Below are 7,813 nucleotides of genomic sequence, written 5' to 3'. Positions count from 1 at the left end.
TATTGAAATTCTCAATTATCGTGGATTTATCTATGGTGACAGTGTTTCCTAACCTCAGTGCAGTGGGCAGCTGGCAGGAGGTGCTCTTATTCTCCATGGACTTTAGAGTGTCCCAGAACTTTTTGGAGTTAGTGCTACAGGATGCAAATTTCTGTTTGAAAAAGCTAGCCTTTGCTTTCCTAAATTGCCTGTGTATATTGGTTCCTAACTTCCCTGAAAAGTTACAAATCGCGGGGGCTATTCGATGCTAATGCTGTACGCCACAGGATGTTTTTGTGCTGGTCAAGGGCAGTCAGGTCTGGAGTGAACCAAGGGCTTTATCTGTTCCTGGTTCTACATTTTTTGAATCTTTTTTCCTCAAGAACACTCAAAACGTTCTACAGCTGCACCATCGAGAGCCTCCTGACTGGTTGCATCACTGCCTGGTATGGCAACTGCTTGGCCTAGTGCAAACGGCCCAGGGTAGTGCAAACGGCCCAGTACATCACTGGGGCCAAGCTTCCTGGCATCCAGGATCTCTATACCAGGCGGTGTCAGAGGAAGGCCCTGAAAATTGGCAAAGACTCCAGCCACCCTAGTCATAAACTGTTCTCTCTGCTACCATGCGGCAAGCGATATCGGAGCGCCAAGTCTAGGTCCAAGAGGCTTCTGAACAGCTTCTACCCCCAAGCCATAAGACTCCTGAATATCTAGTTAAATGGCTACCCAGACTATTCGCATTGCCCCCCCCCCCCCCCTCCCTTCTCCACACCACTGCACTGCAACTCTTTGTTGTCATCTATGCATAGTCACTTTAATTAACTCTACCTACATGTACATACTACCTCAACTAACCGGTGTCCCCGCACATTGACTCTGTAGCGGCACCCCCCTGTAATATTGTTATTTTTTATTGTTACTTTAATTACTTGTTACTTTTATCTCTTATTCTTATCAGTATTTTTTTTTTAAACTGCACTGTCGGTTAGGGGCTCGGAAGTAAGCATTTCACTGTAAGGTCTACCTACACCTGTTGTATTCGGCGCATGTGACTAATACAATTTGATTTGATTTTGATTTGAATTAAGTAGCTTGGTTTTGTTGTTTGGCTACTTGAAGAGAACTTGATTGTCTTCCAATCCTTTGTGGGAAAGTGATCATCTAATTCTACTGAACGAAGACCTGAAACGAGTATAACATTCACATACCATAGAACATTCTATTTCTGCGTTCTGAGATTGCGTTGTTTCCCGCTACTTGTTGATTTCAGTAGCACATCCCCATATCGGATTTCTTTTTTACTAGGCAAGTGTTACGTTCCCCAGTTTCTGTGTTGTTTTGGGTTTGTATGTGTTTGTATGTGTGTATTTCAGGAAATTACTTCCTGGATTCTAAGCAGCTGATTGGTCGGCCCCATCGATGATTGGAGCTCTGAACCCTCCCTCTCATCACGGGAAACAGCTGTTTTCAATTACCAACTCCTTCTCCAGCTGGATAAAGCCAGTGTTCCTGTGTCAGGAAGAGAAACTTCTTTGATGTCCTGTGTTGGTTGTTGCCCAGTGACATTTCTGTTGACAGTGTTTTGTAGCTGCTACTTCTAAAGTATGTGTATGCTAATAGGACTCAGTGTTGTTGATTATTGAAATTGTTCCCTAAGTTTGTATTATTCTGTTTCATTTGTTCCCAGGGGGGGAAGGGGAAGGTACCTTGGGAGTGTTTAGGCAAAAGCCCTGCGGGCATATATAACCTGTAGTATTTACTGTCTATGCACACTAGGTAAGACCTGGATGGACCACCCCCTGTATTTTGGTTAGCGCGCCAGGAGGTTGTAAAAGGTTAGGTAAGTAGTGGGTAGGACTCAAACTTTGACTTTCTTTGCTTTGCGTCCAGCCTGTTTTACCCAATGATGGCCTACACCGGGAAAACCCGGATGATACTGGGCCAATTGTGCGCCGCCCTAAGTGACTCCCAATCACTGCCTGTTGTGATACAGCCTTGAATTGAACCTGGGTGCCACCTCATGCGCTGAGATGCAGTGCCTTAGACCGCTGCATCACTCCGGAGCCCCTCATGCAAGGGTTTGTCCAATATTAGCCTATCAACTAAACAAAACATTCATAACATTATATTAAATGTTTGCTTGCATATAATTGAAGGTCAATATTTCTGCCTTAATGTTTAGGAATAAATGGCAAGGAACACCACAGGGACATTTTAATAGATATTGTCTGGCGGCTTCAGTATCGTATAAAATAATTGATGAAATTCCCAGATTAACTAAAGACTAAATGAAACATATTCATGTTGTGCAATCAATTATATATGGATGTGTTTGTCCAAGACAGTTTCCAGTAATCACTTCCAGTAAGCTGAGATCGCCAGAGGCAAGAAGTAAAACAAAAAAACATGACCAACAGACATTACTTATGCTGTCCTGAGACGCTGGAGAAGATCTACTATAGTAGCTATAGGTGGATGATAAGAGACAACTGATTTACAAGAACAATCAATGACAAGTGATACTGACCTGAGAAATAGTTTGTCAGCTTTAATGTGTATTTGTTAGGTTAACATCTGTAAATCATCTTATTCTACTTTGTAAAGACTCATGGAGACAACGTGTCATCTCTTTTCCACAACTTTATTGTCTTCCTTAATAAGGACAATCATAACAACAGTTGTTCACTTATTACACCTTCAGATAATGAATCACACAGCTGGGAGATACAGGAGAATATTCACACATTATAGAGCGTGTTGGTCTAATCCTGAATGCTGATTGGTTAAGACCGCATTCCAGCCGGTGTCTATTCCACAAGCTACCACCGGCTAAATTTATGATGTTAAAATGCCTATTTACTCTGTTCCAACTGACTGTGCAATCCACTGTCTCATCAGCCCAGCCAGGCAATTTATAAACTTGATAGAAGGATATTCACACAATCACATCACTTTGTACTAATACAACAAATGTACCATTTTAGTCTAGCTTTAGATAGCTGTACTGTTATTATAGTGAAGCTGAGACTGATATGATTTGAAAGATAATGTTATTTTTTTACAATGATGATAAAATGTCAAATGTTGAAAAAGACACTACATGTATTCCATTACTGGCTGGCTCACCTTTTTTCTAAACCTAAATTAAACAAGCGACAAAGACACCACAAAAGCAAATGAGTCGTCTCCTTGCATATAAAGGTGGCTTTGTAAGGATTCTTGAATTTGATGGAGGGAACATCATGACTCTGTAGGAATTAAATCACATGACAAGATAATCAGTCGGTTGAGTAATACTGTGGATCACTCCAACTATAGATCAGTCTGGAGTAATACTGCTGATCACTACTACAATAGATCAGTCTGTGGAGTAATACTGCTGACCACTCCTACTATAGAGGATATTAGACAGTGTTTAACCATGTGACCTTTAATCTGTGTGTCAATGATTGGAGAAATGATTCCTGCTTGATGTGATATTCCAACATGTTTCTGTTATGCTTCACTGATAAGCCATCACTCACTGTTCATATTACTGTTTATAATACTGCTTATAGTACTGTTCATAGTACTGTTTACAATGCTTTTTATAATTCTGTTTATAATATGGTTCATAATGCTGTCTCTATACTTTTCATAATTGTTTATAATACTGTTGATAACTGTGTATAATACTGTTAAAATACTGTTCATAATACGGTGTATAATATTTGACTTCAGACATTTGCTCTGCCTTCACTCCTACTACAGGTTTGTGATTTTTAGGACATGCCATTCTCCTTGTTAATTTAACTTACCCATTATGTTCATCATCTACCTATGAATAACGACGGCTACCTAAAAAGCAAAGAACAAATGCTTTTGGTTATACAGTCAGAGCTTACACATAGTGGCCTCATTGAATAATATCAAACAGGTTGATTGATTTTCATAAAGTTTTCAATCAAAATGAGTAAATACTATCCATTTGTATTGTATTAATCTACAGTAGATGGCTCACAGGGCATCCTGGATTTATGCATTCTATATATTAGATGATGTTAACCTGTTAATGTTGAGAGATTGACTATCTTACACTGATGGGTGTTCCTTTACATGATATGAACTTACATATAGGTATGTGTTCTCCATACTGTATCGCTCCATCATCACACTTCACCTCAATTTTTTAAATATTCCGTAGAAAATGTTTGTATTCATGGTAATATCCCTCTTTGCAATGGAGAGTCTTTTTTTCACCGTGCGCAATACTCTCTTTCTTGGGTAAATTCTTTAGATTGTACTCTTCATCAAAAGTGGAAATCTCACAAGGCCCTGATGGAAATGAAACCCAGTAATTATTCCATTCCCTTAGTGTACAGTACATATTCATACATTTATATACTCATATACACTTGACATGTAGATATTACACCATGTTCATACCAGTTGAAAATAATGTACTTACGTAAACACTTTGGAGGGCTCGGCCATTTTCCATTCTGACATCTGATGCTGCCTGTGAAACTCAGAGTATACTGTCTGCTGCATTGATAGGACACCTCTGTAACAACACCTTCAACATCTCTCTTTTCCTTGGTGTAATCTCCATTAGTAATAGGAGGGGGATCAGGACAGCTTGCTAGATTAAACAGGGATCATAATACCGTACCATGAAAATACATTACAATGATACAGTACCAGGATAGTACAATACCATGAAAATATATTACAATGATTCAGTACCATGATAATACAGTACACTACCATGATAAAATAGTACCAGGATAATACAATACCTTGATAATACAGTACCATAGACTTAAGACTTACATTTACACTCAACTGGCATGTGCCATTCTCCATTCTTGCAAGTTGCTTTTCCTCCAGGGCCTTTGTATGGGCTAATGCATGTATAATCTATTTGGTTCCCACTTTTACTCTTAGTACTTTTAAAATGTGCTACTTTTTACTTTTACTTGAGTAGTATTTTACACCAGTACTTTTACTTCTACTTGATTACAATTTCATTAAAGTAACAGTACAGTTCTACTTGAGTAGGATTTTACAGTACTCTTTCCACCCCTGCTGTACAGTAATACACAGTGACACACCTGTCTATTCCTCCTTATATCCTCAATATGATGCATGCTCCCTTTATTTCTGGGAGAAACAATGGCATGAAACATTACAGAACGCATTGTGACACATCGTTCAGTTAACAGTGCACTTAGAGGACCTGTTCTACAAAGCATTTACCATATCAATACATTTTGGCCAAGCTGTCAGTTTGGTAAAAGCACTGAACAGAGCAAAATCTGGAAAAACAAATCGGAGCAAAATGAGTGAATGTTCATGCCATTACCAATTCCACACCAAATCATCAAATAGGGAATAAAACAACAGGCTAAAATCTGATGCTTGATCTTTCCAGTAGCCTTAAACCTTCTGGATCAGTGTCTTGACTCTGATTTGTGGTTTTAAATCCGGTTCTACAGTTGTAACGCTGAGTTTCTCTCAATTGACCCCGCTGCCAGCGGTAGGGAAAACTCACAAGAGAGTCACGTGGATCACCACATGTTATCCCTACAATGATACAGATGTTTAATGTTAGCATGAATCATACCGCAACTGACTAGGTATCCCCCTTTCCTTTTTTCTCTTGACCTGTACAGTAATACACAGTGATTAAACTATGTATACTGTACACCAATACACTCTCAATATATAACACTACAATATACTCTCCAGTATTTTTTTTTAATTTTTTTTTATTTCACCTTTATTTAACCAGGTAGGCTAGTTGAGAACAAGTTCTCATTTGCAACTGCGACCTGGCCAAGATAAAGCATAGCAGTGTGAACAGACAACAACACAGAGTTACACATGGAGTAAACAATAGACAAGTCAATAACATGGTAGAAAAAAGAGAATCTATATACAATGTGTGCAAAAGGCATGAGGTAGGCAATAAATCGAATAATTACAATTTAGCAGATTAACACTGGAGTGATAAATCATCAGATGATCATGTGCAAGAAGAGATACTGGTGTGCAAAAGAGCAGAAAAGTAAATAAATAAAAGGTAGGTAAGTTGGGTGGGTAGTTTACAGATGGACTATGTACAGCTGCAGCGATCGGTTAGCTGCTCGGATAGCAGATTTTTAAAGTTGTTGAGGGAGATAAAAGTCTCCAACTTCAGAGATTTTTGCAATTCGTTCCAGTCGCAGGCAGCAGAGAACTGGAAGGAAAGGCGTCCAAATGAGGTTTTGGCTTTAGGGATGATCAGTGAGATACACCTGCTGGAGCGCGTGCTACGGGTGGGTGTAGCCATCGTGACCAGTGAACTGAGATAAGGCGGCACTTTACCTAGCATAGCCTTGTAGATGACCTGGAGCCAGTGGGTCTGACGACGAACATGTAGCGAGGGCCAGCCGACTAGGGCATACAGGTCGCAGTGGTGGGTCGTATAAGGTGCTTTAGTAACAAAACGGATGGCACTGTGATAAACTGCATCCAGTTTGCTGAGTAGAGTATTGGAAGCTATTTTGTAGATGACATCGCCGAAGTCGAGGATCGGTAGGATAGTCAGTTTTACTAGGGTAAGTTTGGCGGCGTGAGTGAAGGAGGCTTTGTTCCGGAATAGAAAGCCGACTCTAGATTTGATTTTGGATTGGAGATGTTTGATATGAGTCTGGAAGGAGAGTTTGCAGTCTAGCCACACACCTAGGTACTTATAGATGTCCACATATTCTAGGTCGGAACCGTCCAGGGTGGTGATGCTAGTCGGGCGTGCGGGTGCAGGCAGCGAGCGGTTGAAAAGCATGCATTTGGTTTTACTAGCGTTTAAGAGCAGTTGGAGGCCACGGAAGGAGTGTTGTATGGCATTGAAGCTTGTTTGGAGGTTAGATAGCACAGTGTCCAGGGAAGGGCCGGAAGTATACAGAATGGTGTCGTCTGCGTAGAGGTGGATCAGGGAATCGCCCGCAGCAAGAGCAACATCATTGATGTATACAGAGAAAAGAGTCGGCCCGAGAATTGAACCCTGTGGTACCCCCATAGAGACTGCCAGAGGACCGGACAACATGCCCTCCGATTTGACACACTGAACTCTGTCTGCAAAGTAGTTGGTGAACCAGGCAAGGCAGTCATTAGAAAAACCGAGGCTATTGAGTCTGCCGATAAGAATATGGTGATTGACAGAGTCGAAAGCCTTGGCCAGGTCGATGAAGACGGCTGCACAGTAATGTCTTTTATCGATGGCGGTTATGATATCGTTTAGTACCTTGAGCGTGGCTGAGGTGCACCCGTGACCGGCTCGGAAACCGGATTGCACAGCGGAGAAGGTACGGTGGGATTCAAGATGGTCAGTGATCTGTTTGTTGACTTGGCTTTCGAAGACCTTAGCTAGGCAGGGCAGGATGGATATAGGTCTCTAACAGTTTGGGTCCAGGGTGTCTCCCCCTTTGAAGAGGGGGATGACAGCGGCAGCTTTCCAATCCTTGGGGATCTCAGATGATACGAAGGAGAGGTTGAACAGGCTGGTAATAGGGGGTGCGACAATGGCGGCGGACAGTTTCAGAAATAGGGGGTCCAGATTGTCAAGCCCAGCTGATTTGTATGGGTCCAGGTTTTCCAGCTCTTTCAGAACATCTGCTATCTGGATATGGGTAAAGGAGAAGCTGGGGAGGCTCGGGCGAGTAGCAGCGGGGGGGGGGGGGCTGTTGGCCAAGGTTGGAGTCGCCAGGTGGAAGGCATGGCCAGCCATTGAGAAATGTTTGTTGAAGTTTTTGATTATCACGGACTTATCAGTGGTGACCGTGTTATCTAGCCTCAGTGCAGTGGGCAGCTGGGA

The 7,813-nt window shown here is 41.5% G+C and overlaps 1 protein-coding gene across 3 annotated transcripts in view; it reads right to left on the bottom strand.

Annotated features, from left to right (window-relative positions):
- Nucleotides 1-2,601: 2,601 nt before the first annotated feature.
- The window catches only part of LOC129869364 (coagulation factor XIII B chain-like), a 100,039-nt gene continuing 94,827 nt past the window's right edge, over nucleotides 2,602-7,813 (bottom strand). For all 3 annotated transcript variants that reach the window (XR_008761890.1, XR_008761891.1, XR_008761893.1), the window contains 4 exons: nucleotides 4,427-4,600; nucleotides 4,090-4,293; nucleotides 3,777-3,816; nucleotides 2,602-3,227 (listed from right to left, as the gene is read on the bottom strand). The gene's annotated coding sequence lies outside the window, so the exon portion shown is untranslated. The remainder of the gene's footprint in view (nucleotides 3,228-3,776; nucleotides 3,817-4,089; nucleotides 4,294-4,426; nucleotides 4,601-7,813) is intronic.

Source organism: Salvelinus fontinalis, chromosome 14, assembly GCF_029448725.1.
Source record: "Salvelinus fontinalis isolate EN_2023a chromosome 14, ASM2944872v1, whole genome shotgun sequence".
Taxonomy (NCBI): domain Eukaryota; kingdom Metazoa; phylum Chordata; class Actinopteri; order Salmoniformes; family Salmonidae; genus Salvelinus; species Salvelinus fontinalis.
The sequence above is the reverse complement of the archived record's forward strand: the minus strand, read 5'-3'. Positions and strand labels throughout refer to the sequence as shown.